The following is a 20,639-nucleotide window of genomic DNA, read 5'->3' as shown; positions in this document are numbered from 1 at the left end:
ACTAGCTTATACTATATCATAAATGGTCTTAACTAGTAAACACAGATTCTAGTTTTCATCCAGTTCATACAGATAGCTGACTGGGCCCTTCCACACAGGAAAACACACTGAGAGCCTACGAGGCTTTTCTAGAAACTACACTTTGCGTGTTTCGCTCACCTCATTCTTTTTTAAAAACTACGTTCGAGATGTGGTATCCACTCAGATCAAAGGTGGGTCCATCTGCGCCGTTCCCGAAGTGTGGTCTACCAAGTTAGAGGGATCCCTCGTGCACCATTTACCCAGGTCGTCAGGAGCGGTCACCAAGTCAAGATTCACATTCCCATCGCCAAATGTGGTTCTTAATTTCTTTAATATCAAATGAGGAGACAAACTTGACACAAGTCAGAGTTATTCTTAAAATCAATCTTTATTCACTTATAAGGGAGCAGGTCAATACAACGTACACATATAAAGTGAATCAATTGAGTGCTCTACGATAAATGATGGCTGGTCGACGAATCACCCCCAGATGATTCGTTGAGAGCCACGAGATGTAAAGGCCTTTTACAGCTAAGAAAGACCCCTTTCATCCTACATGACGAACAACAGATGTATAGAACGGGTCACAAGGTTAAGATTTGTATGAAAGATACTTATAATTCTCAGCAGACAGTATCTGCTGTAAAAACAGTACTCTTTGTGTAGAGACCAGGGTCTGGCCCTGGGGTCATCTCTCCCTGGTACCATATAGAACAGAAATATTAACTCATGCTCTGGAATGCGGTCTCTTTAGGTTTTATCACCCAAAAGACATTGTACATCTCCTGTCAGTGTTTTCTCCCAGAGGCCCATCCTCAGTAGAACACACAGACACAATAGTTATAAGAACCCTCTATTCTGTTGCATTAAACAACCATTTGAATCAATAAAAGTATTATAACATAATCTTGCAGTTTTGGTCTGTGTCCACTGAAAGTTGACTAGTAACAACAACTGGGACCTAAAAGACACCCACCATGAGACCCACTAAATCTGCCCAAGAAGAGGCAAACAAAAGAAAAACCCACACCAAACTTAAAGACAGGAAGTCAACCAAAAAGGTGGAGCAACTAAAGGTGTTGACTCTCCACATGTATCAAGACAACTGGAGCACTGGGCCAGACACTCTTAAATAGAACCTGGACCAGCTCAGGTGAAACACCTTCCCACTAACGAGATGGACAAGCCAGCACAGGTGTAACACATACTGACTAACGAGGTGACACCAATCAGTGCGTCCTACGTGCTAACGAGCTACACGTGCTAACGAGCTAGACGTGCTAACGAGCTACACGTGCTAACGAGCTACACGTGCTGACGGAGCTACACGTGCTGATGGAGCTAGACGTGCTAACGAGCTAGATGAGCTAACGAGCTAGACGGGCTAACGAGCTAGACGGGCTAACGAGCTAGACAGGCTAACGGGCTATACGTGCTAACGAGCGAGACGTGCTAACGAGCGAGACGTGCTAACGAGCTAGACGGGCTATACGTGCTAACGAGCGAGACGTGCTAACGAGCTAGACGGGCTATACGTGCTAACGAGCGAGACGTGCTAACGAGCTAGACGGGCTAAGAAGCTAGACGGGCTAACGAGCTAGACGGGCTAACGACGGGCTAACGAGCTAGACGTGCTAACGGGCTATACATGCTAACGAGCGAGACGTGCTAACGAGCGAGACGTGCTAACGAGCTAGACGGGCTAACGAGCTAGACGGGCTAACGAGCTAGACGGGCTAACGAGCTAGACGGGCTAACGAGCTAGATGTGCTAACGGGCTGTACGTGCTAACGAGCTAGACGTGCTAACGAGCTAAACGTGCTAACGGGCTATACGTGCTAACGAGCGAGAAGTGTCAACATTTAAAAACAAGAAAAACACATTTCTAAATAATAATATACAATCAAAATATTTTTTCATCCTTTTTCTTACTATAGAATCCTAAAACTCACTAGCTTCTAGAACTCTCATATTCCTAAAACTCACTAGCTTCTAGAACTCTCATCCCCTTGGAACGAGCCCAAACAAAACTCATCTCCAATACGGAAAAACGTGCAGTCAAAATAAATTGTAATCCATGGTAATGCACTGACAAAACACAAATCTTTTTGACTGCCCACCCTTGAGACAATCAGAAACCATGTCTGTCCTTACCACAGACATGACTGATTTCAAGAGGAAACTCCTGCAATATCTGTAGTAACTTTCCACCTCACTGCAGAGCTTCTCTCTCTTTTCAGGGTTCACTAGATAGGCATGTTGTTGGATCGGGGCCCAGTCCCCAATGTCATGCTCTAGTACATTTGGGTTGGCACATCTGAGAATGAACCCAGATATTCTAAAAGCAGGGCAACAATGTCAATATAATTGTACCAAAAATTGTCAGTTGGTTGCATAAATAATTATGATTACTAAATCTTAAATGAATATTAAACATGAAATATAAAAACCAAATGTACACCCCTTTGTTAATATGTATTAGCAATAATTCACTTAATGGTGAGGCATAAAATGTATCTTTTGTCAGGCTTAATGTTTGAGTCATGCTTCTTCAGTAGTGGAATAAAGACAATTAGTACTTGAATGTTGTAAATAAATACTGGAGTGATGTAGGATTGTTCATATAATTGATTATTGTACTGCGACTATGTGTATAGGCTGTAAGTATGTTGAAATTAAATTGTTTTCTTTTCAACTAAAACCAAACTTATATTGTACATCGGGCATAGTCTTATTTTCATCGACATTTTGCTAGGTGAGATATCCCCAATGTCACAGTTTAAACGTGTCCAAATCAATAGTCCAAATGCAGAAACAGTTTGTGATAAATTGAAAACCTAAACATAAAATGTAATACATACACAAACATCTGCCACAATAATCATATTACTTGTATTTTTTAAACAAGCTCCTTATAAACTGCACAAGCACCAGAAACACTGTTGTTTTGACAAGTAGCAATAAATCACTGATATCGATTAGGAGGGAAATCAGTTGTGCGTGCTGTTGAAACTAACAACTAAAACAAACAAATGGAAATGGGAGATATATTTTACCTCACTGGTTAGAGGACAATCTGCAGAAGACAGTCAGCTACATTTTGGAGTGATGCATTTAAATGTTGGGGTCACTAAACAAAGGAACACAACACTTATTTGTCATCACTCATCGATATCATGTTGAAATCAATTGTACGACAGGAGGGAGATGAGGTTGCACGTCCTGTTAAAACTAACAGCTCAAAAATCACACAGAATCTGGGAATAATGTGTACATCCCTGGTTAGAGGACTACTTGTAGAAAACAGCCAGATACATTTTGAAGTGCTGCATTTTGATTCCAGTGGATCACCAACGTGGTAAGTATAACACAACTCTTTTTGTGTTAGTCACTTTTTGTTAAATCACATAAATAGTACTCTTTCAATTCAGAGCCTGGATTTTCCCCCTGAGGCTAATATCCATATCATGTTGAAATCAATAGAACAGGGGGCAAACGTTTAGGGTTCTACATTGTGACATCATTAAAATACTCCTACTACAATGTTAAAACATTCTACATTGTGACATTAATTCATTGATATCATGAAACAACTCCTTCATGAATTTTCTGATGTTTAATCAGAGATCTTTTATCAGAGTATCTCTTCCCACATTGATTACAGCTATGAGGTTTCTCTCCTGTGTGTGTTCTCTGATGTGATACCAGGCTGTTTGACTGAGTAAAACTCTTCCCACATTCAGTACAGCTATAAGGATTCTGCCCTGTGTGTGTTCTCTGGTGCAAAGTCAGCTGGCTAGATGTAGTAAAACTCTTCCCACACTGATCACAGCTGTAAGGTTTCTCTCCTGTGTGTGTTCTCTGGTGTATTGTCAGACGACCAGAGGAAAGAAAACTCTTCCCACATTGATCACAGTTATAAGGTTTCTCTCCTGTGTGTGTTCTCTGGTGTACTATCAAGCTGCTTGAGTGAGTAAAACTCTTCCCACATTGAGTACAGCTATAGGGTTTCTCTACTTTGTGTGTTCTCTGGTGAGATTTTAAATGTCCTGACGAAACAAAACTCTTTCCACAATCAGAGCAGCTAAAAGGTTTTTCTCCTGTGTGGATTCTCTGATGTCTTTTAAGATCTGCCGAGGAGGTGAATCTCTTCCCACAGTCAGAGCAGCTAAAAGGTTTCTCTCCAGTGTGACTTCTCAGGTGTAGTTTCAGTGAATCTGATCTTAAGTAACTCTTCCCACAATCAGAGCAGCAGTGACTTTTCGTTTTGGGTCTCCGCTGGTGTTTCTTGACATGTTTTGATCTGGAGAGACTCTTCTCTTTCTCGTCAGCATCATGATGTTTTTGAGGCTCCCCAGAGGACCCACGATAGTCACGTCTCTCTCCTGTGTGAACAACAAAGTCATACAGATGGTTAAAAGGCCCACAACAGTAATAAATAATAATAATAAATAATAATAATAAATAATAATAATAATAATAATAATTAATAATAATAATAAATAATAATAATAAATAATAATAAAGTAATAAATAATAATAATAATAAATCACAGAGGAGATCATCGATGAGTTATATATGTATAATATACATATTATATATGTAGGCTAGAAAGTTATTACAGTTGCTGAACCCCTGAGCAGTGTGACAGACGACTCTGTTGCCAATATATATAGGCCCCTTTCTAAAATGGCCGCCATATATGTACAGTTGAAGTCGGATGTTTAAATGTATTTTGGCTAAGGTGTATGTAAACTCAGTTGTTCACAATTTCTAATATTTAAAATCCTAGTAAAAATTCCCCAGTGTTAGCAGGTCAGTTAGTATCAACACTTTATTTTAACAATGTGAAATGTCAGAATAATAGTAGAGAGAATTATTTAATTTCAGCTTTTATTTTCTTTCATCACATTCCCAGTGGGTCAGAAGTTTACATACACTCAATTAGTATTTGGTAGCATTGCCTTTAAATTGTTTAACTTGGGTCAAACGTTTTGGGTAGCCTTCCACAAGCTTCCCACAGTAAGTTGGGTGAATTTTGGCCCATTCCTCCTGACAGAGTTGGTTGGTGTAACTAGGTCAGGTTTGTAGGCCTCCTTGCTCGCACAAGCTTTTTCAGTTCTGTCCACAAATTCTGTCCACAAATTTTCTATAGGTTTGAGGTCAGGGCTTTGTGATGGCCACTCCAATACCTTGACTTTGTTGTCCTTAATCCATTTTGCCACAACTTTGAAAGTATGCTTGGGGTCATTGTCCATTTGGAAAACCCATTTGCGACCAAGCTTTAACTTCTTGACTGATAGCTTGGGACGTTGCTTCAATACATCAATATCATTTTCCTACCTCATGATGCCATCTATTTTGTGAAGTGCACCAGTCCCTCCTGCAGCAAAGCACCCCCACAACATAATGCTGCCACCCCCGTGCTTCACGTTTGGGATGGTGTTTGTCGACTTGCAATCCTCCCCATTTTTCCTCCAAACATAGCGATGGTCATTATAGCTAAACAGTTCTGTTTTTGTTTCATCAGACCAGAAGACATTTCTCCAAATAGTACGATCTTTGTCCCCATGTGCAGTTGCAAACCGTAGTCTGGCTTTTTTTATGGTGGTTTTGGAGCAGTGGCTTCTTCCTTGCTGAGCGGCCTTTCAGGTTATGTCGATATAGGACTCATTATACTGTGGATATAGATACTTTTGTACCTGTTTCCTCCAGCATCTTCACAAGGTCCTTTGCTGTTTTTCTGGGATTGATTTGTACTTTTCGCACCAAAGTATGTTAATCTCTAGGAGACAGAATGCGTCTCCTTCCTGAGCGATATGACGGCTGCGTGGTCCCATGGTGTTAAATACTTGCGTACTATTGTTTGTACAGATGAACATGGTACCTTCAGGCGTTTGGAAATTGCTCCCAAGGATGAACCGGACTTGTGGAGGTCTACAATTGTTTTCTGAGGTCTTGGCTGATTTATTTTGATTTTCCCATGATGTCAAGGCACTGAGTTTGAAGGTAGGCCATGAAATACATCCACAGGTACACCTCCAATTGACTCAAATGGTCAATTTACAGATCAGAAGCTTCTAAAGCCATGATATCATTTTCTGGAATTTTCCAAGCTGTTTAAAGGCACAGTCAACTTAGTGCATGTAAACTTCTGACCCACTGGAATTGTAAAACAGTGAGTTATAAGTGAAATAATTCGTCTGTAAACAATTGTTGAAAAAATTACTTGTGTCATGCACAAAGTAGATGTCCTAACCGACTTGCCAAAACTATAGTTTGTTAGCAAGAAATTTGTGGAGTGGTTGAAAAACGAGTTTTAATGACTTCAACCTAAGTGTATGTAAGCTTCTGACTTCACCTGTATATATGTACACGCATTACATTTACATTTTTACATTTTAGTCATTTAGCAGACGCTCTTATCCAGAGCGACTTACATTTCATAAATTTTTTTTTTTCTGTGCTGGCCCCCCGTGGGAATCGAACCCACAACCCTGGCGTTGCAAACACCATGCTCTACCAACTGAGCTACAAAACATACATGCACACTACCGTTCAAAAGTTGTCACACTTAGAAATGTCCTTATTTTTTAAAGAAAATTACATAAAATATCAACTTGATCAGAAATACAGTGTAGACATTGTTAACCTCTCTTGGGTAGGGGGCAGTATTTTGACGTCCAGATGAAGAAGGTGCCCAGAGTAAACTGCCTGCTACTCAGGCCCAGAAGCTAAGATTTACATTTACATTTTAGTCATTTAGCAGACGCTCTTATCCAGAGCGACTTACAGTAGTGAATACATACATTTCATACATAAAAAAATAATAATTGTACTGGCCCCCGTGGGAATCAAACCCACATCCCTGGCGTTGCACACACCATGCTCTACCAACTGAGCCACAGGGAAATTAACATTTTTATTTATTTAACCTTTATTTAACTAGGCAAGTCAGTTAAGAACAAGTTATTATTTACAATGATGGCCTACCTGGCCAAACCCGGAGGACGTTGGGCCAATTGTGATTCGCCCTATGGTACTCTTGATCATGGCTGGTTGTGATACAGCCTGGAATCAAACCAGGGTCTGTAGGGACGCCTCTAGCACTGAGATGCAGTGTCTTAGACCGCTGCACCACTTGGGAGCCAGGCCATCCCACTACTTTGGCCCTAAAGGATCCTACACCAGGCCATCCCACTACTTTGGCCCTAAAGGATCCTACACCAGGCCATCCCACTACTTTGGCCCTAAAGGATCCTACACCAGGCCATCCCACTACTTTGGCCCTAAAGGATCCTACACCAGGCCATCCCACTACTTTGGCCCTAAAGGATCCTACACCAGGCCATCCCACTACTTTGGCCCTAAAGGATCCTACACCAGGCCATCCCACTACTTTGGCCCTAAAGGATCCTACACCAGGCCATCCCACTACTTTGGCCCTAAAGGATCCTACACCAGGCCATCCCACTACTTTGGCCCTAAAGGATCCTACACCAGGCCATCCCACTACTTTGGCCCTAAAGGATCCTACACCAGGCCATCCCACTACTTTGGCCCTAAAGGATCCTACACCAGGCCATCCCACTACTTTGGCCCTAAAGGATCCTACACCAGGCCATCCCACTACTTTGGCCCTAAAGGATCCTACACCAGGCCATCCCACTACTTTGGCCCTAAAGGATCCTACACCAGGCCATCCCACTACTTTGGCCCTAAAGGATCCTACACCAGGCCATCCCACTACTTTGGCCCTAAAGGATCCTACACCAGGCCATCCCACTACTTTGGCCCTAAAGGATCCTACACCAGGCCATCCCACTACTTTGGCCCTAAAGGATCCTACACCAGGCCATTCCACTACTTTGGCTCTAAAGGATCCTACACCAGGCCATCTCACTACTTTGGCTCTAAAGGATCCTACATATCATACATTTCATTTCATGCATTTTTTTTCTTGTTCTTTTTTTTGTACTGGCACCCCGTGGGAATCGAACCCACAACCCTGGCGTTGCACACACCATGCTGGCATTGCAAACACCATGCTCTACCAACTGAGCCTATTATATTAGGTATATTATTAGTAGATTTGGATAGAAAACACTCTGAAGTTTCTAAAACTGTTTGAATGATGTATGTGAGGATAACAGAACTCATATGGCAGGCAAAAACCTGAGAAAAATCCAACCAGGAAGTGTGGAAATCTGAGGTTTGTAGTTTTTCAAGTGATTCCCTATCCAATATACAGTGTCTGTGGGGTCATTTTGCACTTCCTAAGGCTTCCACTAGATGTCAACAGTCTTTAGAACGTTGTTTCATGCTTCTACTGTGAATGGGGAGAGAATAAGAGGTCTTGGAATCAGATGACTGAGAAAATGACATGAGCTCAGTGGCACGCTCCAGTGAGAGTTAGCTGTGTTCCTTTTCCTTTTTGAAGACAAAGGAATCGTCCGTTTGGAATATTATGGAAGATTTATGATAAAAACATCCTAAAGATTGATTCTACACATCATTTGACATGTTTCTACGAATTGTAATATGACTTTTCGTCTGAACAAACTGCGCAAGCACAGTGCATTTGGAATACTCGACTGAACGCGTGAACAAAAAGGAGGTATTTGGACATAAATATGGACTTTATCGAAACAAATGAACATTTATTGTGGAACTGGGATTCCTGGGAGTGCATTCCGATGAAGATCATCAAAGGTAAGTGAATATTTATATTATTATTTCTGAGTTTTGTTGACTCCATAAAATGGCGGGTTTGGTTTTGTGACTGAGCGCCGTACTCAGATTATTGCAAAGTGTGCTTTCGCTGTAAAGCTTTTTTGAAATCTGACACAGCGGTTGCATTAAGGAGAAGTGTATCTATAATTCTTTGAATAACAGTTGAATATTTTATCAACGTTTATGATGAGTATTTCTGTAAATTGATGTGCTCATTCACCGGAAGTTTTGGGAGGCAAAACATTTCTGAACATTACACACACCAATGTAAAATTGGGTTTTTGGATATTAATATGAACTTTATCGAACAAAACATACATGTATTGTGTAACATGAAGTCCTATGAGTGCCATCTGATGAAGATCATCAAAGGTTAGTGATTAATTTTAGCTGTATTTTTGGTTTTTGTGACGCCTCTCCTTGCTTGGAAAATGGCTGTGTGGTTTTTCTTGTCTAGGCGTTGTCCTAACATAATCTAATGTTATGCTTTCGCCGTAAAGCCTTTTTGAAATCAGACAGTGTGGTTAGATTAATGAGAAGATTATCTTTAAAATGGTGTCCCACATTACCCTAGAGAAGTTAATGTTGTAAATGACTATTGTAACTGGAAACTGCTGATTGTTTATGGAATATCTACATAGGCGTACAGAGGCCCATTATCAGCAACCATCACTCCTGTGTTCCAATGGCACGTTGTGTTAGCTAATCCAAGTTAGTAATTTTAAAAAGGCTAATTGATCATTAGAAAACCCTTTTGCAATTATGTTAGCACAGCTGAAAACTGTTGTTCTGATTAAAAAAGCAATAAAACTGGCCTTTAGACGAGTTGAGTATCTGGAGCATTAGCATTTGTGGGTTCGATTACAGGCTCAAAATGGCTAGAAACAAAGAACTTTCTTCTGAAACTCGTCAGTCTATTCTTGTTCTGAGAAATGAAGGCTATTCCATGCGAGAAATTGTCAAGAAACTGAAGATCTCGTACAATGCTGTGTACTACTCCCTTCACAGAACAGCACAAACTGGCTGTAACCAGAATAGAAAGAGTGGGAGGCCCCGGTGCACAACTGAGCAAGAAGACAAATACATTAGTGTCTAGTTTGAGAAACAGATGCCTCACAAGTCCTCAACTGACAGCTTCATTAAATAGTACCCGCAAAACGCAAGTCTCAACGTCAACAGTGAAGAGGTGACTCCGGGATGCTGGCCTTCTAGGCAGAGTTGCAAAAAAGAAAAAGCCATATCTCAGATTGGCCAATAAAAAGAAAAGATTAAGATGGGCAAAAAGAACACAGATACTGGACAGAGGAACTCTGGGAATTCATATGTAACTCTGTGTTTTTGTATGTTGTCAAACTGCTTTGCTTTATCTTGGCCAGGTCGCAATTGTAAATGAGAACTTGTTCTCAACTTGCCTACCTGGTTAAATAAAGGTGAAATAATAAATAAATAAATAAATATGCTCCTGGGAATTCAAGCTACTAATAAAGCTATACTTTATTACTATAATAAATGGAAAATCTAAATACAAATGACATATTTTCTCAGGCATTTATTTTGTCGATGTATCGAAACCGTACCGTCACACCACTGTGCTGTATAACCGAACCGTGAGTTTTGGTGCGGTACGATACCGTGAGACCACTGTACCGTTCGGGATGGTTTTGATACATCGACTATGCACACACACTACCCGTCAAAAAGTTTTAGAACACCTACTTATTCAAGGGTTTTTATTTTTACTATTTTCTACATTGCAGAATAATAGTGAAGACATCAAAACTATGAAATAACACATATGGAATCATGTAGTAACCACAAAAGTGTTAAACAAATAAAAATATATTTTATATTTGAGATTCTTTAAAGTAGCCACCCGTTGCCTTGACAGCTTTGCACATGCTTGGCATTCTCTCAACCAGCATCATGAGGTAGTTACCTGGAATGCATTTCAATTAACAGGCGTGTCTTGTTAAAAGTTAATTTGGGGAATTTCTTTCTTTCTTAATGCGTTTGAGCCAATCAGTTGTGTTGTGACACGGTAGGGGTGGTATACAGAAGATAGCCCTATTTGGTAATAGACCAAGTCCATATTATGGCAAGAACAGCTCAAATAAGCAAAGAGAAATGACAGTCCATCATTACTTAAAGACAAGAAGGTCAGTCAATGCGGAACATTTCAAGAACTTTGAAAGTTTCCTGTGGCAGTCCCAAAAACCAACAAGCGCTATGATGAAAATGGCTCTCGAGAGGACCGCCACAGGAAAAGAAGAAACAGAGTTCCCTCTGCTGCAGAGGATAAGTTAATCAGAGTTACCAGCCTCAGAAATTGCAGCCCAAATAAATGCTTCAGAGTTCAAGGCACATCTCAACATCAACTGATTTTTTAAATTTAATTTAATTTTACCTTTATTTAACTACCGTAAATTCTGGACTATAAGCAGCAACTTTTTTCCAACGCTTTGAATATCGCGCCTTAAACAATGACGCGGCTAATATATGGATTTTTCCCGCTTTCAATCAAAAAAAATTAATAAATAACATTCTGTGATGTGCTCAGTTTTTTGGCGGCATGAAGCTTTCAGACCAATGAAATTGCCGAACGGGTTAAGGTCAAACAACTTTTTTGTTTACTGTTTAGATTAAATCGAGCGCTCTCAAACTTCCCATCATTCTGATTACGGTAGTCATTTTGTCACCCTCATCATGGCAAAGACACGGAGAAATGCATATGACGCAGCTTTCAAGTTGAAGGCGATTGATCTGGCTGTTGGAAAAGGAAATAGAGCTGCTGCACGGGAGCTTGGTCTTAATGAGTCGATGATAAGACGTTGGAAACAGCAGCGTGAGGAATTCACTCAGTGCAAAAAGACAACTAAAGCTTACTGCTAATTTTTATTTTTTGTTACAAGCCATGTATCGTTAAAGCCTATTTATTTTTGTTCAAAATAATATTTTTTTTTAAATTCAGTGGGTGCGGCTTATATTCAGGTGCGCTTAATAGTCTGGAAATTACGGTAGGCAAGTCAGTTAAGAACAAATTCTTATTTACAATGACGGCCTAGGAACAGTGGGTTAACTGCCTTGTTCAGGGGCAGAACGACAGATTTGTCAGCTCGGGGATTCGATCTAGTAACCTTTCGGTTACTGGCCCAACGCTCTAACCACTAGGCTACCTGCCGCCCCCAGGCCTTCATGGTCGAATTTCTACAAAGAAACCACTACTAAAGGACACCAGTAAGAAGAAGAGACTTGCTTGGGCCAAGAAACACGAGACCGGTGACAATCTGTCCTTTGGGCTGATGAGTCCCAATTGAAGATTTTTGGTTCCTACTGCCGTGTCTTTGTGAGACGCAGAGTAGGTGAACGGATAATCTCTGCATGGGTTTGGAATGAGTTTGACCGTAGAGTGAAGGGAAAAGCAGCCAACAAGCGCTCAGCATATGTGGGAACTCCTTCAAGACTGTTGGAAAAACATTCCAGGTGAAGCTGGTTGACAGAATGCAAAGAGTGTGCAAAGCTGTCATCAAGGCAAAGGGTGGCTACTTTGAAAAATCTTAAATCTATAACACTTGTTTGGTTACTACATGATTCCATATATGACAATAGTTCCTCAATGTATTTTAAAAAATTAAAAAATCCCAGCACTACTTGACTTTGACTGAAATAGGTGCCAGTACTGTTTATATATTAGGTGCTTCACTATACTGTTGATCTAATATTCTATAAGAGGAACAGCAGCTCCACTATACTGTTGATCTGATATTCTATAAGAGGAACAGGACTATACTGTTGATCTGATATTCTACAAGAGGAACAGGACTATACTGTTGATCTGATATTCTATAAGAGGAACAGGACTATACTGTTGATCTAATATTCTATAAGAGGAACAGGACTATACTGTTGATCTGATATTCTATAAGAGGAACAGGACTATACTGTTGATCTGATATTCTATAAAAGGAACAGCAGCTCCACTATACTGTTGATCTGATATTCTATAAGAGGAACAGGACTATACTGTTGATCTGATATTCTATAAGAGGAACAGCAGCTCCACTATACTGTTGATCTGATATTCTATAAGAGGAACAGCAGCTCCACTATACTGTTGATCTGATATTCTATAAGAGGAACAGGACTATACTGTTGATCTGATATTCTATAAGAGGAACAGCAGCTCCACTATACTGTTGATCTGATATTCTATAAGAGGAACAGGACTATACTGTTGATCTGATATTCTATAAGAGGAACAGCAGCTCCACTATACTGTTGATCTGATATTCTACAAGAGGAACAGGACTATACTGTTGATCTGATATTCTACAAGAGGAACAGGACTATACTGTTGATCTGATATTCTATAAGAGGAACAGCAGCTCCACTATACTGTTGATCTGATATTCTATAAGAGGAACAGGACTATACTGTTGATCTGATATTCTATAAGAGGAACAGCAGCTCCACTATACTGTTGATCTGATATTCTATAAGAGGAACAGGACTATACTGTTGATCTGATATTCTATAATAGGAACAGGACTATACTGTTGATCTGATATTCTATAAGAGGAACAGCAGCTCCACTATACTGTTGATCTAATATTCTATAAGAGGAACAGCAGCTCCACTATACTGTTGATCTGATATTCTATAAGAGGAACAGCAGCTCCACTATACTGTTGATCTGATATTCTATAAGAGGAACAGGACTATACTGTTGATCTGATATTCTATAAGAGGAACAGGACTATACTGTTGATCTGATATTCTATAAGAGGAACAGGACTATACTGTTGATCTGATATTCTATAAGAGGAACAGCAGCTCCACTATACTATTGATCTGATATTCTATAAGAGGAACAGGACTATACTGTTGATCTGATATTCTATAAGAGGAACAGGACTATACTGTTGATCTTATATTCTATAAGAGGAACAGGACTATACTGTTGATCTGATATTCTATAAGAGGAACAGGACTATACTGTTGATCTGATATTCTATAAGAGGAACAGGACTATACTGTTGATCTGATATTCTATAAGAGGAACAGGACTATACTGTTAATCTGATATTCTATAAGAGGAACAGGACTATACTGTTGATCTGATATTCTATAAGAGGAACAGGACTATACTGTTGATCTGATATTCTATAAGAGGAACAGCAGCTCCACTATACTGTTGATCTGATATTCTATAAGAGGAACAGGAATATACTGTTGATCTGATATTCTATAAGAGGAACAGGACTATACTGTCGATCTGATATTCTATAAGAGGAACAGGATGTGGATATGAAAACCATAACCGGCAAGCAGATTGGTAGAAATTGTCAAATAAATTGGCATTGGCTAACGGTAGATAGGCTAGGGGTTAACCTGTTTGGTATAGGGGGCAGTATTGAGAATTTTGGAAAAAATATGTTCCCATTTTTAACTGCCTCCTACACCAACTCAGAAGCTAGAATATGCATATTATTGTTCAGGTTTGGATAGAAAACACTCTGAATTTTCTAAAACTGTTTGAATGGTGTCTGTGAGTATAACAGAACTCCTATGGCAGGCAAAAACCTGACAAGGTTTCAAGCAGGAAGTACCCTGTCTGACAAGGAGTCGTGCGTCTTACCTCTTTTTATTGAAAAGTAAGGATCTTAGCTGTAACGTGACAATTCCCAGGGCTCCAATAGGCTCTCAGAGCCCGCGAAATAACTGAAGGTTTACGAGGGAACCTCAGGTTGAAACATATTATCGCCTTTTGTAAGTGGATGCTCGGAGGACCTTTCAATGATGCGCGTGCATGAGTCGCTTCTGAGGAGAAATTTTATTCGGCTGTTTAGGCTCAATGCATACTCCCGGTCGGAATATTATCACTTCTCTACGACATAAATGGCATAAAAATTGGTTTTAAACAGCGGTTGACATGCTTCGAAGTACGGTAATGGAATATTTAGACATTTTTGACACGCCAATGCGCCATGCGCGACACCGCGAAAAAGCATTCTAGAACTCACGAACAAAACGTCGCTGTTTGGATATAACGATGGATTATTTGGGACCAAACCAACATTTGTTATTGAAGTAGAAGTCCTGGCAGTGTATTCTGATGAAGAACAAGCAAGGTAAGAACATCTTTCTTATAGGAAATGTGATTTTGGTGGATGCTGACCTGGGTGGGTATCTAAATAGCTAGCCCTGTAATGCCGGGCTATGTACTTAGATTATTGCAAAATGTGCTTCATCCGAAAAGCTATTTTAAAATCGGACATATCGAGTGCATAGAGGGGTAATGTATCTATAATTCTTAAAATAATTGTTATGCTTTTTGTGAACGTTTATCGTGAGTAATTTAGCAAACTGTTAGTAAATTCACCGGAAGTTTGCGGTGGTTATGCTTTTTCTGAACGTCACATGCTAATGTAAAAAGCTGGTTTTTGATATAAATATGAACTTGATTGAACAGACATGCATGTATTGTATAACACAATGTCCTAGGTGTGTCATCTGATGAAGATTATAAAAGGTTAGTGCTGCATTTAGCTGTGGTTTGGGTTTATGTGACATGATATGCTAGCTTGAAAAATGGGTGTCTGATTTTTTCTGGCTGGGTACTCTGCTAACATAATCTAATGTTTTGCTTTTGTTGTAAAGCCTTTTTTGAAATCGGACAGTGGGGTTAGATTAACGAGATTCTTGTCTTTAAATAGCTGTGAAATAGTCATATGTTTGAGAAATTGAAGTTATAGCATTTCTAACGATTCAAAAATCGCGCCACTGGATTTCAGTGGCTGTTACGTAGGTGGGACGAGTTCGTCCCACATGTACCAGAGAGGTTAAAGGTTAAATTTAGGAGTTAGGTTAAAGGGATTGGGGAAGGGTTAGCTAACATGCTAAGCAGCTAGGGGGCTAACGTTAGCTAAGCTAGGGGTTAAAGGTTACATGTAGGAGTCAGGTTAAAGGGGATTGGGGAAGGGTTAGCTAACATGCTAAGCAGCTAGGGGGCTAACGTTAGCTAGGCTAGGGGTTAAAGGTTACATGTAGGAGTCAGGTTAAAGGGGATTGGGGAAGGGTTAGCTAACATGCTAAGCAGCTAGGGGGCTAACGTAAGCTAGGCTAGGGGTTAAAGGTTACATGTAGGAGTCAGGTTAAAGGGGATTGGGGAAGGGTTAGCTAACATGCTAAGCAGCTAGGGGGCTAACGTTAGCTAAGCTAGGGGTTAAAGGTTACATGTAGGAGTCAGGTTAAAGGGGATTGGGGAAGGGTTAGCTAACATGCTAAGCAGTTGTAAAGTAGCAACCAAAAAAATTGTAAGTTGTTGAAAAGTTGACTGTGATGAGATTCGAACTCACAACCTTTGGGTTGCAAGGCGTTTGTGTTTACATCAATAAATGCTCTCTTCTCTAGACTTTCATTTTTTGTTTTGAGAGAAAAAGGATTCCATCATTCCTGGTATTGGACCCCTCAGGGCCAAAGTAGTGGGATGGGCTGGTATTGGACCCCTCAGGGCCAAAGTAGTGGGCTGGGCTGGTATTGGACCTGGTATTGGACCCCTCCAGGGCTAAAGTAGGGGGATGGGCTGGTATTGGACCCCTCAGGGCCAAAGTAGTGGGATGGGCTGGTATTGGATCCCTCAGGGCCAAAGTAGTGGGATGGGCTGGTATTGGACCCCTCAGGGCTAAAGTAGTGGGATGGGCTGGTATTGGACCCCTCAGGGCTAAAGTAGTGGGATGGGCTGGTATTGGACCCCTCAGGGCTAAAGTAGTGGGATGGGCTGGTATTGGACCCCTCAGGGCTAAAGTAGTGGGATGGGCTGGTATTGGACCCTCAGGGCAAAGTAGTGGGATGGGCTGGTATTGGACCCCTCAGGGCTAAAGTAGTGGGATGGGCTGGTATTGGATCCCTCAGGGCCAAAGTAGTGGGATGGGCTGGTATTGGATCCCTCAGGGCCAAAGTAGTGGGATGGGATGGTATTGGACCCCTCAGGGCCAAAGTAGTGGGATGGGCTGGTATTGGATCCCCTCAGGGCCAAAGTAGTGGGATGGGCTGGTATTGGACCCCCTCAGGGCCAAAGTAGTTGGGGTGGGATGGTATTGGATCCCTCAGGGCCAAAGTAGTGGGATGGGCTGGTATTGGACCCCTCAGGGCCAAAGTAGTGGGATGGGCTGGTATTGGATCCCTCAGGGCTAAAGTAGTGGGATGGGCTGGTATTGGACCCCTCAGGGCCAAAGTAGGGGGATGGGCTGGTATTGGACCCCTCAGGGCTAAAGTAGTGGGATGGGCTGGTATTGGATCCCTCAGGGCCAAAGTAGTGGGATGGGCTGGTATTGGATCCCTCAGGGCCAAAGTAGTGGGATGGGCTGGTATTGGATCCCTCAGGGCCAAAGTAGTGGGATGGGCTGGTATTGGACCCCTCAGGGCCAAAGTAGTGGGATGGGATGGTATTGGATCCCTCAGGGCCAAAGTAGTGAGATGGGCTGGTATTGGACCCCTCAGGGCCAAAGTAGTGGGATGGGCTGGTATTGGATCCCTCAGGGCTAAAGTAGTGGGATGGGCTGGTATTGGACCCCTCAGGGCCAAAGTAGTGGGATGGGCTGGTATTGGACCCCTCAGGGCTAAAGTAGTGGGGATGGGCTGGTATTGGACCCCTCAGGGCTAAAGTAGTGGGCTGGGCTGGTATTGGACCCCTCAGGGCTAAAGTAGTGGGCTGTGCTGGTATTGGACCCCTCAGGGCTAAAGTAGTGGGCTGGGCTGGTATTGGACCCCTCAGGGCTAAAGTAGTGGGATGGGATGGTATTGGACCCCTCAGGGCCAAAGTAGTGGGATGGGCTGGTATTGGATCCCTCAGGGCCAAAGTAGTGGGATGGGATGGTATTGGACCCCTCAGGGCTAAAGTAGTGGGCTGGGCTGGTATTGGACCCCTCAGGGCTAAAGTAGTGGGATGGGATGGTATTGGACCCCTCAGGGCCAAAGTAGTGGGATGGGCTGGTATTGGACCCTCAGGGCCAAAGTAGTGGGATGGGCTGGTATTGGACCCCTCAGGGCCAAAGTAGTGGGATGGGATGGTATTGGACCCCTCAGGGCCAAAGTAGTGGGATGGGCTGGTATTGGATCCCTCAGGGCCAAAGTAGTGGGATGGGCTGGTATTGGACCCCTCAGGGCCAAAGTAGTGGGATGGGCTGGTATTGGACCCCTCAGGGCCAAAGTAGTGGGATGGGCTGGTATTGGATCCCTCAGGGCCAAAGTAGTGGGCTGGGCTGGTATTGGATCCCTCAGGGCTAAAGTAGTGGGATGGGCTGGGCTGGTATTGGACCCCTCAGGGCCAAAGTAGGGGGATGGGCTGGGCTGGTATTGGACCCCTCAGGGCCAAAGTAGTGGGATGGGCTGGTATTGGACCCCTCAGGGCTAAAGTAGTGGGATGGGCTGGTATTGGATCCCTCAGGGCCAAAGTAGTGGGATGGGCTGGTATTGGACCCCTCAAGGCCAAAGTAGTGGGATGGGATGGTATTGGACCCCTCAGGGCCAAAGTAGTGGGATGGGCTGGTATTGGATCCCTCAGGGCCAAAGTAGTGGGATGGGCTGGTATTGGATCCCTCAGGGCCAAAGTAGTGGGATGGGCTGGTATTGGACCCCTCAAGGCCAAAGTAGTGGGATGGGATGGTATTGGACCCCTCAGGGCTAAAGTAGTGGGATGGGCTGGTATTGGATCCCTCAGGGCCAAAGTAGTGGGATGGGCTGGTATTGGACCCCTCAGGGCTAAAGTAGTGGGCTGGGATGGTATTGGATCTCTCAGGGCTAAAGTAGTGGGATGGGCTGGGCTGGTATTGGATCCTTCAGGGCTAAAGTAGTGGGCTGGGCTGGTATTGGATCCCTCAGGGCTAAAGTAGTGGGCTGGGCTGGTATTGGATCCCTCAGGGCTAAAGTAGTGGGCTGGGCTGGTATTGGATCCCTCAGGGCTAAAGTAGTGGGATGGGCTGGTATTGGATCTCTCAGGGCTAAAGTAGTGGGATGGGCTGGTATTGGATCTCTCAGGGCTAAAGTAGTGGGCTGGGCTGGTATTGGATCCCTCAGGGCTAAAGTAGTGGGATGGGCTGGTATTGGATCCCTCAGGGCCAAAGTAGTGGGCTGGGCTGGTATTGGATCCCTCAGGGCCAAAGTAGTGGGATGGGCTGGTATTGGACCCCTCAGGGCCAAAGTAGTGGGCTGGGCTGGTATTGGATCCCTCAGGGCCAAAGTAGTGGGCTGGGCTGGTATTGGATCCCTCAGGGCTAAAGTAGTGGGATGGGCTGGTATTGGATCCCTCAGGGCTAAAGTAGTGGGATGGGATGGTATTGGACCCCTCAGGGCTAAAGTAGTGGGCTGGGCTGGTATTGGATCCCTCAGGGCTAAAGTAGTGGGATGGGCTGGGCTGGTATTGGATCCCTCAGGGCTAAAGTAGTGGGATGGGCTGGTATTGGATCCCTCAGGGCTAAAGTAGTGGGCTGGGCTGGTATTGGACCCTCAGGGCTAAGTAGTGGGATGGGCTGGTATTGGATCCTTCAGGGCTAAAGTAGTGGGATGGGCTGGTATTGGATTCTTCAGGGCTACAACAAAATATACGGCCGTTTTGATAGTGGGAGTGTGACTGTGTTACCTTGCCCTTTAATTCAACAACTGCAGTGTGAGATTGTGTTTTTAAAGACAGTACTTACTGGTGTTAATCCGTTCTCCTGTCTCTTCATCTTCCAATGTGACAGTTATCTCTCCCTTCTCCTTCACTCCAAGAACGGTATCCTCTTCTTCTTTCACTGTAACATCCTCATCCTCTACTTTTGTTACTGTGACATCCTCCTCTTCCTTCTCCTCTTTCACGACAACATTCAGCCACAGACCTTCTTTCTCCGTCCAGCAGACCTCCTCCTCCTCCTCCTCTTCTTCAACAGGAGGCGAGTAGCTTGGTGAACTCATGGTCGGGGATGTTAGCTCACAGTTAGCTAGCTAGGCTAATGCTAACTCAACAACCAGCCAGCTACGTTAGCTAGCTAGGCTAATGCTAACTCAACAACCAGCCAGCTACGTTAGCTAGCTAGGCTAATGCTAACTCAACAACCAGCCAGCTACGTTAGCTAGCTAGGCTAATGCTAACTTAACAAGCCAGCCAGCTACGTTAGCTAACTAATAACAACGTAAATATGCAATGAAATTGTATAATTAGCTAGACGACAGAAGTGTGTTGAAAACACTAAATACTAATATACATTAAAACGCGTTAATATTTCGGCTAGCAAGCTACCGAGGAGGCTGACCAGTTTGTCAATGAACTATAAAATAACGTCGCTGGGTTGTCACTAGTTACCACAGCCACAAAGTCGGAATTGGCTACGGTAAATGTTTTTAAAAAATGCTATTTTTATTTTATTTTTTGGGTCTTAATTTAAAAAGTTAAAGGTTAGGTATAAGGTTAGTAATGTGGTTAAGAAAGAAAACAAAAAAATATCAGATTTTTTTTTTTTTAGAAGTGAGGTTGTAGAAATGGGCGGGGTTTGCCGTCGTTATGTCTTTGTGACTGTGGTAACTAGTGAGGACCGAATAGCTTGTTGTTGAAGAAGGATCCCGTCGACGAGCGCCTGACACCCGGGGAAGACCTGCCTGAAAGACCCACATCGCCGTCTGCTGGCCGGAGTGTGTAACGCAGTTGAGGGGAAAGTTTATTATTTTTTTTATTTTTTTCTAACAAAAAGTTTATAATTTTTTCAACGATTTTATTTTATTTTCAAGAATTATATTAAACGTATATATATATACACTGCTCAAAAAATTAAAGGGAACACTTAAACAACACAATGTAACTCCAAGTCAATCACACTTCTGTGAAATCAAATTGTCCACTTAGGAAGCAACA

At 42.5% G+C, this 20,639-nt stretch overlaps 1 long non-coding RNA gene across 1 annotated transcript; it reads right to left on the bottom strand.

The window, feature by feature from the left end:
* Nucleotides 1-4,227: 4,227 nt before the first annotated feature.
* Nucleotides 4,228-19,629, bottom strand: LOC115178286 (uncharacterized). The gene is made up of 2 exons (XR_003872595.1): nt 19,450-19,629; nt 4,228-4,406 (listed from the first exon to the last, which is right to left on the bottom strand). It is a non-coding gene; the product is annotated as an uncharacterized LOC115178286 (long non-coding RNA).
* Nucleotides 19,630-20,639: the final 1,010 nt, after the last annotated feature.

The sequence above is a fragment of the Salmo trutta genome, chromosome 38 (genome assembly GCF_901001165.1).
Source record: "Salmo trutta chromosome 38, fSalTru1.1, whole genome shotgun sequence".
Taxonomy (NCBI): Eukaryota; Metazoa; Chordata; class Actinopteri; order Salmoniformes; family Salmonidae; genus Salmo; species Salmo trutta.
The sequence above is the reverse complement of the archived record's forward strand: the minus strand, read 5'-3'. Positions and strand labels throughout refer to the sequence as shown.